The sequence below is a fragment of the Solanum verrucosum genome, unplaced genomic scaffold (genome assembly GCF_900185275.1).
Source record: "Solanum verrucosum unplaced genomic scaffold, falcon-dt-bn FXZP01001241.1, whole genome shotgun sequence".
Classification (NCBI taxonomy): domain Eukaryota; kingdom Viridiplantae; phylum Streptophyta; class Magnoliopsida; order Solanales; family Solanaceae; genus Solanum; species Solanum verrucosum.
The window spans coordinates 208,169-227,300 of NW_026019556.1; the positions used below are offsets into that span (position 1 = coordinate 208,169).

General features: G+C 34.6%; 1 pseudogene; it reads right to left on the reverse strand.

Moving 5' to 3' along the window:
* Positions 1–1,465: 1,465 nt before the first annotated feature.
* Positions 1,466–19,132, reverse strand: part of LOC125815374 (histone deacetylase 14, chloroplastic-like) — a 31,633-nt pseudogene continuing 13,966 nt past the window's right edge.

Consider the following 19,132-nt stretch of genomic DNA (forward strand, 5'->3'; position numbering starts at 1 on the left):
GCATTTTACCTAAACAACTTTGTGATGAATTAACCGATTATGGTCTAACGAATGATGAACCTGTAGAAGTGGTAGCTATGAAAAAGAAGAGTCATGAAGCACGCTATATTAGCAATTTGCAATGCTATTTTATCCATTAATATTTTCTTAAATTTAATTTTAAGGTTAGTTAATATTTCTCTTTCTTGACCTTTTTAGTAAGATTGTAACTTAAAGAACTCTTAACTACCATTCCTATATATTCCATTGTGTTAACCTAGGAATTCTTCCTTTTTGCTCCCATTCTTTGTCCTCAATTAATTGAAAGTTCTTATTTCTCGAGTTATCCCGATATGTTGTCTGTATGTGAAGCATCTCACCTATATTTCTTTGCACTTTTCAATATTTTTTTGTTAAAACGATATTGTGAAATCACTTGACCATACAAATAAATAAATTCTTCAAAATTTACTTCATCTCCATTAAAGACTCACTACTCTTCACTTGCATTACAATTTTCTTACTTAAATAGTCTTGCCTATAAAAGTAAGATACACCAATATTGAAGATGGAAGTGTAGTTAAGGTAAGAGTTCTCCATATTCCCTTTGGCTAATCATGAAAGAGAATGTGGACCATTTTTCTGGAGTTGATAATATTGTGCTCTCCTGATTTGATACGCATAATTCCTTTTCGTAGCTGCAACCAAAAAAAAGGTCGAAATTATAATCGATAAATAGGAGACCTCACATCGATCTATCATCTTCATGTACTTTTACTTGTTCACTCATTCTTCATGCAAGCGATTCAAACCAAAGGGAGGATTTTCTACTTTTAAGTCTGACATAAGTACTTGAACATGAGAAGGGTTTCAATGTTTACTAGATTTCTCTACTATAGAAATCTAATGGTTAGGGGATGTCAATTCTTTAGATTTTCTTGATTACTGTTTATGAGAGTTTGATATCTAAAGAGTAAATCATCCTTAATCATTGTGTATGAGAGTTCATTGAGAGAATCATCAAATTCGATTTCATATTATTCTCAAATTGAGAACGGGATATACTCTACTAGAACAGAATCATCATATCATATCATAACATAATATAACACAATATTGAACAAAAATCAAAAGTTGAGTTACTAAAATACCTTTGATGGATGTCTTTTTTATTTTCATAAACCAAATTAAGAGGTAATTAAAAAAAATGAAAAGAGAAAAAGAACAGTTACAATGAAGAGGAAATACCAAAAATTGCATTTTTCCTTCATATATATATATATATATATATAATATATATATATATACACATCAATTCTTCTGCATGATCATACAATATATAAGCATTTGTTATCCAAGAAAATAAATAATTAACTAGAATGGGCGTTCATCAATTTTAGCTTGTACTTTTAACAATTTTGTTACGAATTTACAACATTAATATAATTTATATCGTATATACTAAACAAAGCTGTTATACAATTATAGAAAAGTCATGGTGTCCTATACAAAGCTGTATAATAATTCTAGACTACTGTCAATATAAGCTTTCAAAAGGAATGTATGTGCTTCACTTTTTCAATAATCTGCTTCACCTTCTTCAATGGTTCTTCGTGCAAATAGGATGGATCGTCTAGCTCTGAAGCCAAGCTCCGATCCCCAAGAAAAGCACGAAATGATTCTGCAACTGAATTTGACAGAGAACTGAGATTATATCCCCCTTCTAAGAAAAACACGCAACTCCCCCACACAAATCTTTTGCAAGTTGCTTAATGCTGGAGGCTAGCATGTAATATGCTCCTGTTGTGAACTGTAAGCTGGCAAGTGGATCCAACAGATGGGCATCATACCTGAAAATTTTAGACGACACGTTAGTTCAATTAGTTAGATAAGAAATCAGAAAGTCCTATCTTTATGTTTTAACATCCTTTTCTGCTAACAACATTTCAAGACCAGAAACAGAATATATGAGGCATGATAGTAGTGAATAGACCAAATATTCCGCCCTCATACATTGCTAGTTAGCAGAAAACACAAGCATAATACATGATCCATTATTCACGTCAAAAGAAAAAGGAACCACACAGTAGCAGAACAGTAAGAAAAGTAAAAGGAACTGTGTTTAAGTCATATGTTTCGTTTTATATTCTGAATGTTGAGACTATCTTGACAGACAGGAAAATTACCCAGCTGAAACAAGGATTATATCTGGCTTGAACATTTGAGCACATGGTACAATAACTTCATCAAAAACTGTTCGCATTGCTGTATCACCTGATCCTCCAGGTAAAGGGAGATTTATGTTGATCCTTCACCATTTCCACTACCAATTTGATCTATCTTACCAGTCCCTGGATAACTTCCAGCCAACATCGATCCAAGGATAAGTGAGCATGACTGATAAAATCCATGCAATTGTTAAGTTCCAGACTGTATTAATTCTACACATCGAGGTGCATAGCTGGCATATAATGACAGAAATTCTGTTTTCCTCTAAACACAACGTTTGAATGAGGTGAAACGAGGAACGCATCAGCAGGGGTGAAGGTTGTTTCCTTGTAATGTAGTAGGTAAAAGAAGATAACAATATCATACCCAGTGTGATTCCACAAGTGGGGTCTGGATAAGGTAGGATATAGGCAGACCTCACCCTACCTTTTGTGGGGTAGAGAGGTTGTTTCCGATAAACCCTCGGCTTGAAAGAAAAGAGAATAATCTGATTGCATGGTAGCACAAAAATATGACAGCAAAATAACAAGATACAAGGCAAATAAAGCAACAGATAGTACTACACATTGAAGAAAAGAAACAGTGCGATTACTAAATAATGCTACTAATAAGAAGCGGAGAGGAGGTTAGCCCCATGCCTCTCCCACACAAAGTATGACAACACTCGGCTACCTACCATACCAACCTTCTAGCCTAATCCTCGCCCTCCACATTTTCTTATCTAGGGTCAGTCTAATCATCTCCCCCTATCTAATAACAAGATACAAGGCAAATGAAGATAAGAACTATACGATTACTAAATAATACTATAATATGGAGAAGCGGAGAAGGGCTAGCTCCATGCCTCTCCCACACAATGTAACAACACTTAGCTACCTACTAACCTTCTAGTATGATCCTCTCTCTCAACATCTTCTTATCTAGCGTCATGTCCTCAGTAAGCTGAAGTTGCCACATGTCCTATCCAATCACCTCTCCCTAGTTCTTCTTCGGCCTATACCTCTATTTTTCCCAACTCTTGTTATAATCAACCTCTCACATTTTTTTACTAGCACATATTGCTTGCAACTATAGCATTGAATATGCTCATATCCCTACCATATCTTCTTCCTTGAGCAGCAAATGCAACAATCTGAACATTTTCTTGCTTGAAAACGTTTTGTGTGAGAAGACGTTGCTCTACACGAAGTAATTCCCTAAAATAGATATCCAAGGAGGGAGACAGATCACGATTTATCAAGTTAGAGCAAACACTCAAAATCAAATCGCAATTTCATCAAAAAAAAGTTGGTCTCGCTTGCTTTGCTTGTATTATAGAAAGAGATTCAACACGTATTTCAACATAAACAATATTAGTAAATTTAGCCCTAAGTTTTGAACTCTAGAAAAATAATCCTGAATAGAAAGACTTTGTTAAGAGTAATTAGCAATTTCATGCTTTAACTGAAAGTGTCTTATGCTATTGTCATTGTTGTAAACCTTATATAAATAATCTTATATGGCCTTTGCAGTCTTATATATCCTGAGATTAAGGACAATAAGAGGGTGAATTGACCCTAAATTCCATGTCATCACTTGAGCATCTTTGACTTTCCACTGAATCACTTCCATCTATATGGCCCCATAATTCTTTTTCCAGTGACAAATAGTTGAAACAAAAATTTCCACACAAAATAATTTGTTCCACATTTTTCTAGTGGAACGAACATTGAAGGACTCAAACTGATGCAGTGTTATTGAAAGTGCACTCAAGCCCTATAGCAAGGCTCAAAACATGTTGAATGTTTTGCCTCGCTTAATGTTCGCTTCAGTGTCGTCATCAAGTTCTAAGTCATACTTTTCCTTGCCAATGAACCTCTTCTCAAGAGACAATACTAAGTCATTGATATTTCACTTTATCGTAATTATTTTTCAAATTTCTTTGTTCTTACATTTTTCATTCATACTTATAAATTATTTGTCTTGGACTAAACATATAATTTGTATTTTTTTCTCCCTTTGCGCCTTTTTTCATTAGAGCCCACGTTTTATTTGCACTTTGCGCTTATATCCCCACGAACCTTAGAGTTGTTTTCCGCTCTTTGCTTTTGATAACACTGTACCGATGTGAAGTCATGTTTTTGAATAGCGAAAATCAAAAACACAATGATAAGAAAAAAAAAATAGCTAAAATAACCAAGACCAAGAACCCTAAGTATTTAGTCTCTACATACTTAGGACTAACAGTTGACGAATAACTAAGAATACAAAAGCTTCCAACAAAATCAAAAGTAACAAAGGATCAAGAATAAATCTTACATATTCCATATTGAGAATATTTAATGTAGATCCTACAAGATACTCTATGATTTGCCCATCATGCCAATACACCCTCCTCCTCACATGCTCAAACCATCTCAACCTCGTATCCCTATCTTGTCCGCCACAGTCGCTACTGCCACCTTACCCTGTATAACCTCATGTTTCTAATCATATCTCTTGTAATAAGCCCATACATCCATCTGAGCATCTTCATCTCCGTTACATTTATTATTTAAATGTTCGCGTTCTTGACTAACCAACACTCAGCCTCATACAAAAATATCGGTCTAACTAGCACACTGTAGAATTTACCTTTAAGCCTTGGCAACACAATATTATCACCCAGTACCCTGGATATGAGCCTTCATTTCACCCACCCTGTTCCAATACGACGACATCCTCATCAATCTCCCCATCTCCTTAGATTATGGACCCAAGATACTTGAAATTTCTTTGTTTTCTATGACTTGTGCATTGATCTTCACTTCCACCGAAAGAAGTGGAGAGCCATACAAATCCACCAAACCAAAAATTAACCTTGCTGATGTTCGACAAGATAATTGTAACTACCAAACACCTTCATTTTAGTATATGTATCTCATTATGTGTTTTGAGACTTCAAATAAGTTGAAAATGAATTTTGAGACTTAATGGAATGGTTTTAGTTTGTACTCAAGGGGCTTGGTTGAGTTTCAGCACTTTTAGAACACTTGGAAGATCTCAGTTGCATCTAGGAGGTATTTTGGGACGTGACAACAATCATAATTGATGTGTTTTATTTCTGCTCATTTGTAACAAATAAAATGAAGGAAAGCGTCTGAGGAGTAATCACCAAGTCCCAAGCACCCTTGAACTGAACATAGTGTCAAGAATAATCATTTTTTGTGGATCACTAGATCTGGCTCAATTATTAGATAAAACCGAATGTTCTTTCGTTCATTCAAACTACATTTTATAATAGCAGTTGATTCAGAAGTAAAAACGTCAAGATTTCCCAAGCAATTTGTTCAATGTAATGTGTAGCTTACTTGGTGAGTTGAAAGGAAAAATATATCTGGGTCCTCGTAGAAGGCATCATTGGTTCCATTTCCATGATGAACATCAAAGTCTATGATAAAAACACGTTTCAATCCATGCATTCTTTGAGCATAACGAGCACCAATAGCAATATTTCCAAACACACAAAAGCCCATGGCCCCCTTTGGAACAGCATGGTGACCAGGAGGTCGAATTAGTGCAAAAGCAACAGGAGGATCTTTGCTTACTCTGGATGCTGCAACCTGAAATATCAGATGAAACAATTACTCCAGCTTTGAGAGAGAAGTTTACCAACAAAACGCACCCTGAACTGATTGCTACATTAAACGAAGTATTCCCAGTAAACTGAAATATTACTAACAGCTTAGACTGAGACATTACCACTGAATCAACCAAGGAAATCCCAGCTCCAGCTGCCAATAACGACTCTTGGAACGTCTGTTCACATTGCCATAGTAACACTTGGTGTTAATCTTTCTCATGGAACTCAATAATTATAGGAACCTTATTAGCTCATACAAATTCAAAAACTTGCCTGATTAAGAGTAATTATTTCATTAAATATTAGAGAACTTAGAGCATGAAATTTACTTAAATGGAATGTTAATGTCTGTGGGGTTATGCACAGGGCTGAGCTTTCATAGTTACACTCCTCCATCATCATGCATAATGATTAATTAAACAGTATCTCCATATGTTTAGTTGATCAACATAAAGCACCATATATGACCACTTGTGTCTCATTAGGATGATGTCGTAGACTCATACAAGAAGCAACTAGCTTTTCTGATCTGAGTTTTCTGATTAATCCTCATTCATGATGTAAGCTAGGGTAGGATTAATAAGAACTTAAGAAAGAAATTGAAAGGGCTTTAGAGAAGATACAACTTAAAAGTACCAACAAGAACAATTGACAGATATCAACAACCCTACTTAGTGCACTTAAATAGTACTCCTAAACTATAGGATATCCTTAAATAGAATCAATCCACTTGAAAACACCCTTAAAAATCTTGAATCAAAGTTTGGATACCATCCAACTCTACAAAATACATCAATCATCACAGGTAAGCTAACCCTAGTTATTCTAGGAAACCAAGTATTTATACTAGGTCTAATTATTACATATTAATGACTTAAAAGTCCCTAATTAGGCCTAAAATGGAAACGGGCTGAAATACAGTTGCTGGACTTGATATAAAGAATGCAAGGAAACAAAATCAAAGTTTGCTAATGAGGTGGTTATGGAGATATACAAATGAAGGACAATCACTCTGAAAGAAGGTAATTAAAGAGAAGTGTGGATAAGAAGATGCGTGGAAGACCAAAGCAGTCAGCACTGTATATGGGGTCAGTGTATGGAAGACTATTAGAAATCTATGCCAGATTTTCAGTATCAATACTAGCTTCAAAGTTGGGAATGGCCACAAAAACTTCCTTTTGGGAAGACAACTGATTAGGACCTGGTTCACTCAGACCATCTCCAACCCACCTCTATTTTACTCTCCATTCTCTATATTTGGAGAGTAAAATAGAGAATGGGCACTCCAACCCCTCTTTATTTTAAACTCCATTCTTCATTTTTAGAGAGTTGAATAGTAGTTCTCCAAATTCACTCTCTATTTCACTTTTTTTAATATTTTATTATTATTTCTATTATTTTCTAATTAATGTATTATTTTATATATAATTCAATTAATTAAATATCTAATATTCATAATTCTTTTTAAATGTAATTTAATATTTTAAAAATATATCATTTAATATATACTACTTTCATCCCAAATCAATAATATTTCAATTTTTTTCTAATTTTCATCAATAATATAATTTGATTTTATTATTATTTTTTGAACGTACATTCGGAGTTTTGCAATTATGGCGGGACCGTCACATTTTTGGAGAAAGAAAGTATTACATGATATAATGACTATATGTATTATACTGCACAACATGATAATCGAGGAAGAGCAGTGTTATCAAAGGCAAAAAGCGCAAAAAATCTCTAAGGTATGTAGGGGCTTAAAGCGCAAAGTGCAAACAAAGCGTGGACTTTAATGAAAAAAGGCACAAAGGGAGAAAAGAAAACAAATATATACCATTAATTTCTGGCTATTTATTTAAAACAGGGTTGCGGAATAAATATGTAAATACTGTTTTTAAGCAGTGAATACTCTATAATTTTTTAAGATTGATAGAACATTTTTTTATTCAAAATACTCTTGTTTTCTATATATTTTCATTTCATTTATGGAAAATATTAGAGTTTCATAAGGATGACTAGCATTATCATATACTAACTCCATTTCTTTGATTGCCTTATTCATATGTAATAAAGCCTTTTTATGCTTCCATGCTCTTTTTCTTATGCTATGCAAAGATCTTTGTAAAAAATTCATCTTTATGCTAATATAAGCATGTAAATATGCAAACAGCATGATATGCAGATAGCATGATTGATTTTAGTTCCTAAAATTTTTAACTAAATTATTTTTGATTCCCTGTAGGTACTAAGTATTTCTTCTTATGTCTAAGTAATGTATGCAATATAGTGTATTTGTAAAATTAATAATATGAAACAAAAGTTTGCGTGTATACCTTCCTTCTCTTTCTTCGATGAACAGTCTTTATCACTTCTGCAGAAGTTCTCCCTTCAGGCTATGAACAGTTTTTCGCCTAACAACCTCAGTTTTACGACTACTTCCTTACTGTTCCTCCATAAGGCTGAAGATCGCAACCTTCACTTAAGACTATTGATGGGATTATAAGAAGAGAGGTATAAAAACCAACTGTTTATTTCATATGTTAATTTTTAAAAAGACACAATACAATCACTACTCACAACATAATTAAAAATACTTTTCCCTGACGGGAGAAGTACTACTCACAACACTTCATCTCTCAGAAGGTACCTAACATTTTTCTAAGATGGGATTTTCTCGGAAAATGTAGTCTGCCTTCTCTGTATGAAGTTCCTCTCCTTTTATAGTTGTAAGGAGGGACTTATTACAAAAGAAAATTTATTTAGGGACCTCTCTAAACTATTTCATAATTATCTTCAAGTCCTTCGCTTTACTTGATTGCTGGGGCCGAAGATTCCTTGAGATAAGATAATGGACGCTCCATTGTCTTCTTTTGAATAATTGGCCGACATGATGTGACCTTTGTCTTTGAGAAAAATAAAAGGATTCCTTTTCTTTATTGTTTCATGACGTAAGTGCTCACGTCATCTTCTTTGTCTTCATCTTTATGCTACATCAGGCATGATCATGATCTAGCATTTTGCATGCTAGTTTCCATGTTTCTTCAGTGGCTCCTAGCCTGTAAAGTTCTATGTCGAGTATTCTCTCTTTTAGTTCTTTGGACTTAGTTTTACCTTTAGTAATCAAGACTCAATCACTGTCTTGATCGATGACTCTACAATCTTCCTTGTAAAATCTTGTAAGAATAGCGTATAAGGCTTTTATTCCTAATGCTCTTCTTGTTTGGATCTATTTTTTATTAAGGTGGGGAAGTTTTTTATCAACTCCGGTGGCCTTAACATTAAATTCCTTAATTTTCTCAACTGAAATGTAGTTGAGGGTAGGATAATATGCTTGCAAATCTTGACATTCCATTGATATGCTAAAGAATCTGCAGTACACTCCATTGCTTTGAGCAAAATTTTTAATTGCCTCGAACAACTTTGATGGTAGTTGGGATATTTCCTTTAGATCTGGTTTTGTATATACGCGATCTAAATACCCAAATTCGAATAATTGAGCTGTGAAGCCCGGTATTCCATTAGGAAAAATTGATATTCTAGGAAACAAACTCGTTGTTCCTAAAACACCGTATGTTTCTCCATTTTCTTCTTGGAGATTATAGATGTATCTGGTAAAAGCAAGATACTCTTCTTCCTTCGGGTGTTGCTTTCCAACCTGAAACGAAGAAAACACTTTTGTTCCTGATGGAACTTGGTTAGTTTTACTTTCTGGTTTCCCAGATATAATTCTTTCAGCTTTCGCTGATGATGAGCTTGTTGCTTCATTTGCTAGGCTTTTTTCCTTATCTTTCGATTCAGAAATTGGCGAAGAAGGCCATAAAAGTTACGAATGTAACAAAAAACGAGTAAAAATCTCAAAAATAGATAGAATAGAAATTGATTCAGATCTCAAATCAACAAAGTCTATAGAAAGTGATTATTTCTATGATGAAATCTATGAAGAATATTCAACCAGTTCAAAAGAATCTGCCTAAATGAATAGAGAAATACAAGAAAGAGATGATTCTGTTCAAATCCTAGAAACAGAAGAAGATCATCGAGGATATGCTTTAAAAGCAACCTTTGATGGAGAAACATTCAGAAAAATCCAAGGATTAAAACTAAATCTTAAAGTAGAAGACAATCTACTAAGCAGAATGCAAATAATGTTTGCAAGAGATAAAATTTCTTATCGTGAATATCAAGAAATAGAAAAGGTAATAGAAATTACCCAAACAACAGGAAAGCATAAACTAAACCTGTTAACTAAACCTATGATAGATCAAATTCTTAGGAAAATTCTAGAAAGAAAAAGAAAGAAAATGAATTGTGTTCATTTAGGAGGAATCCAAATATTAGTCAAATCGACTTTTAAAGAAGGAATCAATTGTCCAATAGTGATAAATTTATCAGATGAAAGATTCATAAATGCAAGAGAAGGAAATCTTGGTATAGTAGAGGGAAACCTAGCCTATACAAAACTCCTATTTACATATTATCCAAAATATTGTATATCACTCAAAGATGCTGATTTTAATGACGCATTGAGTTTACATTTTCAGATCAAAAGAAATGATCTATTTAAACCAGGTAATCATATAATGAGTATATATTACCAAGCATTATACACAGTTACAAATTCAAACTATGGTAAGGTGTATAAAAATAAAGGAATGATCGAAATAGATCAGGAATGCGCAAGAATTGCAAGAATAGTTGAAGCAGAAATTCAACAAACCCAAATTCCAGATGAATATGAAATTCGATTTGGAAAAACACAAGAAATAGGAAGTACTAGCAACCCTAGACTTTCGATAGAATATGGAAGAAATTCTATTAGAAAAAGTATATCTAATAGATATTCTTTAAAAATTGAAACTCCAAATATAACAAAAATAAAAGGGAGAATCTTCAATGGAATAGAGTGGAAATATCAAGAAATCTTGATACAAACAGGAGCAACTGCTAACCATGTAAAAGGTATCCTAATAGATGGAATACTAGTTTACGAAGGAGAGCATTATACCTATAAAACCTTTGAAGGTAATAACTTTAGTTGTAAAAACATGGTAGATTTACCAATACAACTAGATACTATAAGAATAACAGTTCCTTGTTACATTACAAATCACGAGAGTGATCAAGAGTTAATTTTAGGAAATCTATTCCTAAATAAATTAGAAGATTATAGCATTGGAAAAAATGGAATAGAAATGCTATATAAAGGTGAAACTTGTTTCATACCAAAAATATAAATGCCTAAAGAAACAATTTTCAAAGTATCCGTTTTCATAGAAATAAATAACATTCTATGATACGAAATTAACAACCTGTTGTCAAATAGACAATGGATCTGAAGCAAGTCTAGCAAAATCTTTTTTAATTAAAGATTGGGACATGAATAGAAATAATATCTCTATGATTGGGATCACAGGAGATAAAGAAAAACTTTCAAGATCTAAGGAGAAAGTAGAAATAATCCTAGGATCAACAATTGTTTCTATAAATAAATTATTTGCTTATGATAAACTGAAAACAGATTTATTATTGGGAAATGATTTTATACAGCAATTTCAGGATTATCATCAAACTTTGTATATGATAAGCCTAAAAACTCCTTGTGGACACTTCATCAAAGTCCCAAGAAAACAAAACCCGTATAATCTGGAAAACGATAACGGAAATTTTAAAAGAAAATACTTAGAAAATCTAAGAAAAATCACTTGTAAATGTCTTAATCTAGAAAAGATTAAAGAGAATTTACAGAAATCCTATGGAGAAAATCCATTAGAAAAATGGGAACAATATCATGAAAGGGCAACTTTGACTTTAAAAGACCCTAGTATAATCATTAGAGTAAGACCCATGCTCTACAACGAAGAAGACAAAATTGAATTCAAAATTCAAATTAAAGAATTACTCAATTTAAAATTAATAAGAATGAGTAAAAGTCCTCATAGTAGCCCAGCATTTATGGTAAGAAACCATGCTGAAATAAAAAGAGGAAAAACTCGAATGGTAATAAACTACAAAGAGCTAAATAAGAACTGCTTATTTGATGGATATTTTATCCCAAATAAAAATAATTTGATTAACCTTGCAAAAGGAAAAACATATTTTTCAAAATTTGACTGTAAAAGTGGATTTTGGCAAATAAAATTGGCAGAAAACTCAATACAGTTAACTGCTTTCAGTACTCCTAATGGACATTATGAGTGGTTATTTATGCCTTTTGGGCTAAAAAATGCACCACAAATATTCCAAAGAAAAATGGATAAAATATTCTCAGAAAAGAATTTTTTAATAGTCTATATAGATGACATTCTAATATGTTCCAAAACATATGAAGAACATTTAAAACATCTGAAAGAATTTTCAGAAATCTGTTTAAAAAATGGAATTGTTTTAAGTCAGAAAAAGGCTGACATAAACAAAAATGAAATAGAATTCTTAGGAATGATTATTTCAAAAAATGGAATTGAACTCCAATCTCATATCTCTAGAAAGATTATAGAGTTTCCTGACAAATTAACAACAAAACAAGAAATTCAAAAATTTCTAGGTTGTTTGAATTATGCAGGAGAGTTTATTCCGGATTTAGCAAAAAAATGGAATATACTACAAAAATTAATAAGAAAATCCAATAGACTTGGATGGACAGAAGAGCACACACAGTGCATCAAAAGTCTAAAAGAAGAATGTGCTAAGTTACCAAAACTCAGATTACCGGAAGATAGTGATAATCTAGTTTTACAAACTGATGCATCTGATTATCATTGGGGAGCATTATTGCAAACCGATTTAAATGAAATTTGCAAGTACACAAGTGGTACTTTTAATGATGCAGAAACAAGATATTCCACTAATGAAAAGGAATTATTAGCAATTGTTAGAGGAATCAGAAAATTTTCTGCTTTTCTTTTACCAAAACAATTTATTATTACAACTGATAATACGCAAGTTTCAGGGCTAATATTTAATAAGCTACCTTCCGAACCGCAATACAGAAGATTGCACAGATGGCAGGTGTTATTATCTTTCTATTCATTTTCATTAGAATACATTAAAGGAAATGATAATTTTCTTGCAGACTTCATTTCCAGAAACGTCTAATATGGACAATCAGACAAAAATCCTGGTGAACAAGATATATGAAGGAATGAAGAAAGTGGATGAGTCCATTGATGAAAAAAGTCAAAAGCTTTTAAAAATAAGAGACGAGCTATCAAGGCTGTCTGAACAATCTCGGATATTACAATTCGAAATAAATCAGCTTAGTACTGCTCAAGCTGAAAACATGAGAGAATTTTTACTCTTGTGTGAGCATCTGGACACACGTCCTTCCCAGAATTCAAATCTGAAAGGGAATATTAATCCCAACAAAGTGGCAGGAGATGTCCCACTAGCACCTAGTGCCAAAAACATCTCAATGGTAAGCAAGGATATGCCAATTTCTGAATCGAAAGATAAGGAAAAAAGCCTAGCAAATGAAGCAACAAGCTCATCATCAGCGAAAGCTGAAAGAATTATATCTGGGAAACCAGAAAGTAAAACTAACCAAGTTCCATCAGGAACAAAAGTTTTTTCTTCGTTTCAGGTTGGAAAGCAACACCCGAAGGAAGAAGAGTATCTTGCTTTTACCTGATACATCTATAATCTCCTAGAAGAAAGTGGAGAAACATACGGTGTTTTAGGAACAACGAGTTTGTTTCCTAGAATATCAATTTTTCCTAATGGAATACCGGGCTTCACAGCTCAATTATTCGAATTTGGGTATTTAGATCGCGTATATACAAAACCAGATCTAAAGGAAATATCCCAACTACCATCAAAGTTGTTCGAGGCAATTAAAAATTTTGCACAAGGCAATGGAGTGTACTGCAGATTCTTTAGCATATCAATGGAATGTCAAGATTTGCAAGCATATTATCCTACCCTCAACTACATTTCAGTTGAGAAAATTAAGGAATTTAATGTTAAGGCCACCGGAGTTGATAAAAAACTTCCCCACCTTAATAAAAAATAGATCCAAACAAGAAGAGCATTAGGAATAAAAGCCTTATACGCTATTCTTACAAGATTTTACAAGGAAGATTGTAGAGTCATCGATCAAGACAGTGATTGAGTCTTGATTACTAAAGGTAAAACTAAGTCCAAATAACTAAAAGAGAGAATACTCGACATAGAACTTCACAGGCTAGGAGCCACTGAAGAAACATGGAAACTAGCATGCAAAATGCTAGATCATGATCATGCCTGATGTAGCATAAAGATGAAGACAAAGAAGATGACATGATCACTTACGTCATGAAACAATAAAGAAAAGGAATCCTTTTCTTTTTCTCAAAGACAAAGGTCACATCATGTCGGCCAATTATTCAAAAGAAGACAATGGAGCGTCCATTATCTTATCTCAAGGAATCTTCGGCCCCAGCAATCAAGTAAAGCGAAGGACTTGAAGATAATTATTAAATAGTTTAGAGAGGTCCCTAAATAAATTTTCTTTTGTAATAAGTCCCTCCTTACAACTATAAAAGGAGAGGAACTTCATACAGAGAAGGCAGACTACATTTTCCGAGAAAACCCCATCTTAGAAAAATGTTAGGTACCTTCCGAGAGATGAAGTGTTGTGAGTAGTACTTCTCCCGTCAGGGAAAAGTATTTTTAATTATGTTGTGAGTAGTGATTGTATTGTGTCTTTGTAAAAATTAACATATGAAATAAACAGTTGGTTTTTATACCTCTCTTCTTATAATTCCATCAATAGTCTTAAGTGAAGGTTGCGATCTTCAGCCTTATGGAGGAACAGTAAGGAAGTAGCTGTAAAACTGAGGTTGTTAGGCGAAAAACTGTTCATAGCCTGAAGGGAGAACTTCTGCAGAAGTGATAAAGACTGTTCATCGAAGAAAGAGAAGGAAGGTATACACGCAAACTTTTGTTTCATATTATTAATTTTACAAATACACTATATTGCATACATTACTTAGACATAAGAAGAAATACTTAGTACCTACAGGGAATCAAAAATAATTTAGTTAAAAATTTTAGGAACTAAAATCAATCATGCTATCTGCATATCATGCTGTTTGCATATTTACATGCTTATATTAGCATAAAAATGAATTTTTTACAAAGATCTTTGCATAGCATAAGAAAAAGAGCATGGAAGCATAAAAAGGCTTTATTACATATGAATAAGGCAATCAAAGAAATGGAGTTAGTATATGATAATGCTAGTCATCCTTATGAAACTCTAATATTTTCCATAAATGAAAGGAAAATATATAGAAAACAAGAGTATTTTGAATACAAAAATGTTCTATCAATCTTAAAAAATTATAGAGTATTCACTGCTTAAAAACAGTATTTACATATTTATTCCGCAACCCTGTTTTAAATAAACATCCAGAAATTAATGGTACCAAAACTCAGATTACCGGATGATAGTGATAATCTAGTTTTACAAACTGATGCATCTGATTATCATTGGGGAGCATTATTGCAAACCAATTTAAATGAAATTTGCAGGTACACAAGTGGTACTTTTAATGATGCAGAAACAAGATATTCCACTAATGAAAAGATATATATATATTTAGTCCAAGACTAATAATTATAAATATGAATGACAAATATATGACCAAAGAAATTGAAAAAAATTATGATAAAGTGAAATATCAATTATTTAATGTCACTTCTTCATAAGAGGCTCATTGGCAAGGAAATGTTTGCCTTAGAACCTTGATGACAACACTTAAGCACACATAAAGCGAGGCAAAGCGCTCAACACATTTTGAGCCTCGCTTCAAGGCTTAAGCGCGCCTTTGATAACACTAGGATGAACATGATCTTAATGGACCAATTCAAGATGCCATAGAGGCTCCAACTACATAAATGGTGGTAGATGAAAATCTCCGGATGGAATAATTTTTAGTTAGACATAAAAAAAATTAAGGACAAAAATGCTCACTTTAAACTTCGTAATGCATTAGTAGAGCATTTATGGGAGTAAAGTAATAATTGTGAAAGTTGAGTGTTTATGTGATTGTATTTCACTTTTATTTGAATTTGTCCATTAATTAGTATATTATATAATATTTTCTTGCAATTTATGTTATTTAGAAATGTAGAATAAAATATAAATTTATGTTATATAAAAATTTTGAAATAGTAAAATTTTATATCACGTGAAAATTATATAAAGTGATTATTTGGGAAAAAGAAAGAAAAGATTTATATTATGAAATAAGAAAATAAGATTAAAATAGAATATACTGAGGAGAGAGGAGAATATTCTTTTTTAGAGAGTAAAATAGAGAATTGGGTTGTAGTTGGTTGTCTAACAAAATAGAGAACTCTATATTTTGAGAGTAAAATAGAGTATAAGGTTGGAGGTGCCCTCAGGCTTCTATTTCCAGATGTTCTCATACTACATCAACAACAAAAAGCTAATATCACTGAAGTTTGGAGTAACCAAGGCTGGGATCTCAGTGACAGAAGGCCTCTAAATGACTTAGGATATGGATAGATTCATAGAATTCCTCAATATTCTCAATTTCTTCAAAAGGAGTCTCACTAGAACAAGATAGATTGCGGTGGCTGAGAGACAGTATAGGGATCTTTTCAGTCAAGACAACAATTATATGAGGAATCAGAACAACCACCTTAATGTGTAGTGGCCTTGGAAGCATTTATGGAAACCAAGATACCATAGAAAGTGACATGTTTTGTTTGGTCAGAACTAGAGCAACAACTATGGCAACACCAACACCAGCAAAACAGGGTGCCCCTGAGCCAACTATTGGGGCTGCACCCCGAGGGGGAGTAATGGCAAGAGGCCGTGGTAGAGGTCGCAGGAGAAGGCCCACTAGAGGCAGAGGATAAGCAACTGGTCCAACTAGAGATGGAGTAGTGACCCCTCCACTGGATGACGAGGTAGCGAGAGAGGGTGATGAGGGGGAGGATGAGCAAGATTCATGAGAAGGAAGCACCACCCCAGCCTACTCCAGAGATGATCAACCAGGTTCTCACTTATCTTAGCGGGTTATCTGATCAGGGCCAGGCACCCCAGCGTTTTCTGCACTAGCAACTCAAGTACAAGGAGTACAACATGCAGCTGTTGTGGCTCCCCGCATGGATGCATCCTTGGAAACATGCATGTTTCCTTGATTGACTACAAGGCCTATAATGACTAGTGACCAGCATGATCTCTTTATTAAGTTCTTAAAGTTGAAACCTCCCATCTTCAAGGGTACTGAATCTGAAGATGCTTATGATTTCCATGTGGATTGTCACAAGCTGCTTCATAAGAAGGACATAGTGGAGCGATTCGGTGTTGAGTTTGTTACCTACCAGTTTCAGGGGGATGCCAAAATGTGGTTGAGGTCTCATGTTGAATGTCGACCAGCAAAGGCACCACCTATGACTTAGGCAGCATTTTCTAGCTTCTTCATGGAGAAGTATATACTCGGACTTTGAGGGACAGGAGGGGAGATAAGTTCCTGAACATAGAGCAAGAAAGATGTCGATTGCAGCCTATGAGGCCAAATTTCGTGCATTATCCAGATATGCCCCTCAGCTTTGATTCAGTCCGCAAGAGCGGATTCGCCGCTTTGTGAAGGGACTGAGGTAAGATTTGCAGATTCCAGCATTACAAGTAGCTGCTTCTGCAAAATCTTTTCAAGAAGTGGTTGATTTTGTAATAGAAGTAAAGGGGGTGAAGCCAGATGACTTCACCAAGGTGTCAACATTTAAGAAGTTCCGTAAAGAAGGTGAGGTTAGTGGTTCTTACTCCAGAGGGCAGAGTTCTGGGGGTTATCCACCCCGTCCTCTTCAGTCTTCATTGCAGGTTTCACATGAGGGTCGGTCACCGACCAACAAGCCTTTTTCTGAGTTTGGGGGTTATCTTCAGTCTTCTTTGTCTTCAAAGAGACAAACTCTCGACTCCAGGACTTGCTATGGATGCGGTGAGGCTGAGCATATCACGAAATACTGTCTGAGGAAGAGTCAGGCTCGGTATGATCAGAGTTACACATCTCCAGCAGTTAGAGGTAGGGGTGGTCATGGTAGAGGTCGTCATTCAGGAGGACGTGGTGGCCAAGGTAATGGTGGTCACCAGTTCTGCCAGGGTGGCGGGCAGGTTGGAACTACTGTAGCACAGCCCGATAGAGGCAATGGATAGACATGTCATAAAGCCCATTGTTATGCTTTCCCCGGGAGGCCAGAGGCAGAGGCATCCAATGTTATTATCACAGGTACTCTTCTGGTCTGTGATCTCATGGCTTCTGTATTGTTTGATCCTGGATCCACATTTTCTTATGTATCTTCCTTATTAGCTAATGGACTTGATTTGCATTGTAACTAGCTTGACATGCCTATTCGTGTCTCTACTCATGTTGTTGAGTTTGTGTTAGTTGTGAAGGTGTATAGGTCTTGCCTTGTGACTTTTATGGGGAGCAAAACTTATGTAGATTTGATTATTTTGGAGATGGTTGATTTCTATGTAATTCTGGGTATGACTTGGCTTTCTCCATATTTTACTATCTTAGATTGTAATGCTAAGACTGTGACTTTGGCCAAGCCTGGGATAGATCCGCTGGTATGGGAGGTTGACTATATTCCTGCCCGAGTTCGTATTTTCTCTTTTCTTCGTTCTAAGAGGTTGGTGAGTAAGGGTTGTCCAGCTTTCTTGGCACATCTCAGGGATGATACTTCCAAAGTGCCTTCGATCGAAACTGTTTTGATAGTTCGTGAGTTTGTGGATGTTTTTCCTGCAGACTTGTCTGGTATGCCAATTGATAGGGATAATGATTTTTTTATTGACCTGGAGCCGGGGACTCGCCCCATTTCCAACCCCCTTATAGAATGGCCCCAGCTGAGTTGAGAGAGTTCAAGGCCCAACTTCAGCAGTTGTTAGGTAAAGGTTTTATTAGACCGAGTGCCTCTCCTTGGAGTGCTCCAATTTTATTTGTGAAGAACGATGGTAGTTTTCGGATGTGCATAGACTACATGCAGTTGAATAAGGTGACTATTAAGAACAAGTACCCCACATTCCTCGCATTAATGACTTGTTTGATCAGTTACAGGGTGCTTGTGTGTTCTCAAAAATTGATTTGAGGTACGGTTATCATCAACTAAAAATACGAGCAATGGATGTGCCAACGACTGCTTTTCGAACAAGGTATGGACATTATGAGTTCTTAGTAATGTCTTTTGGGCTTACGAATGCACCTGTTGCTTTCATAAGCCTGATGAATGGAATTTTTAAGCCATGCTTGGATCTCTTCGTTATTGTATTTATTGATGATACTACTGATCTACTCCAAGAGCAGGAAAGAACAC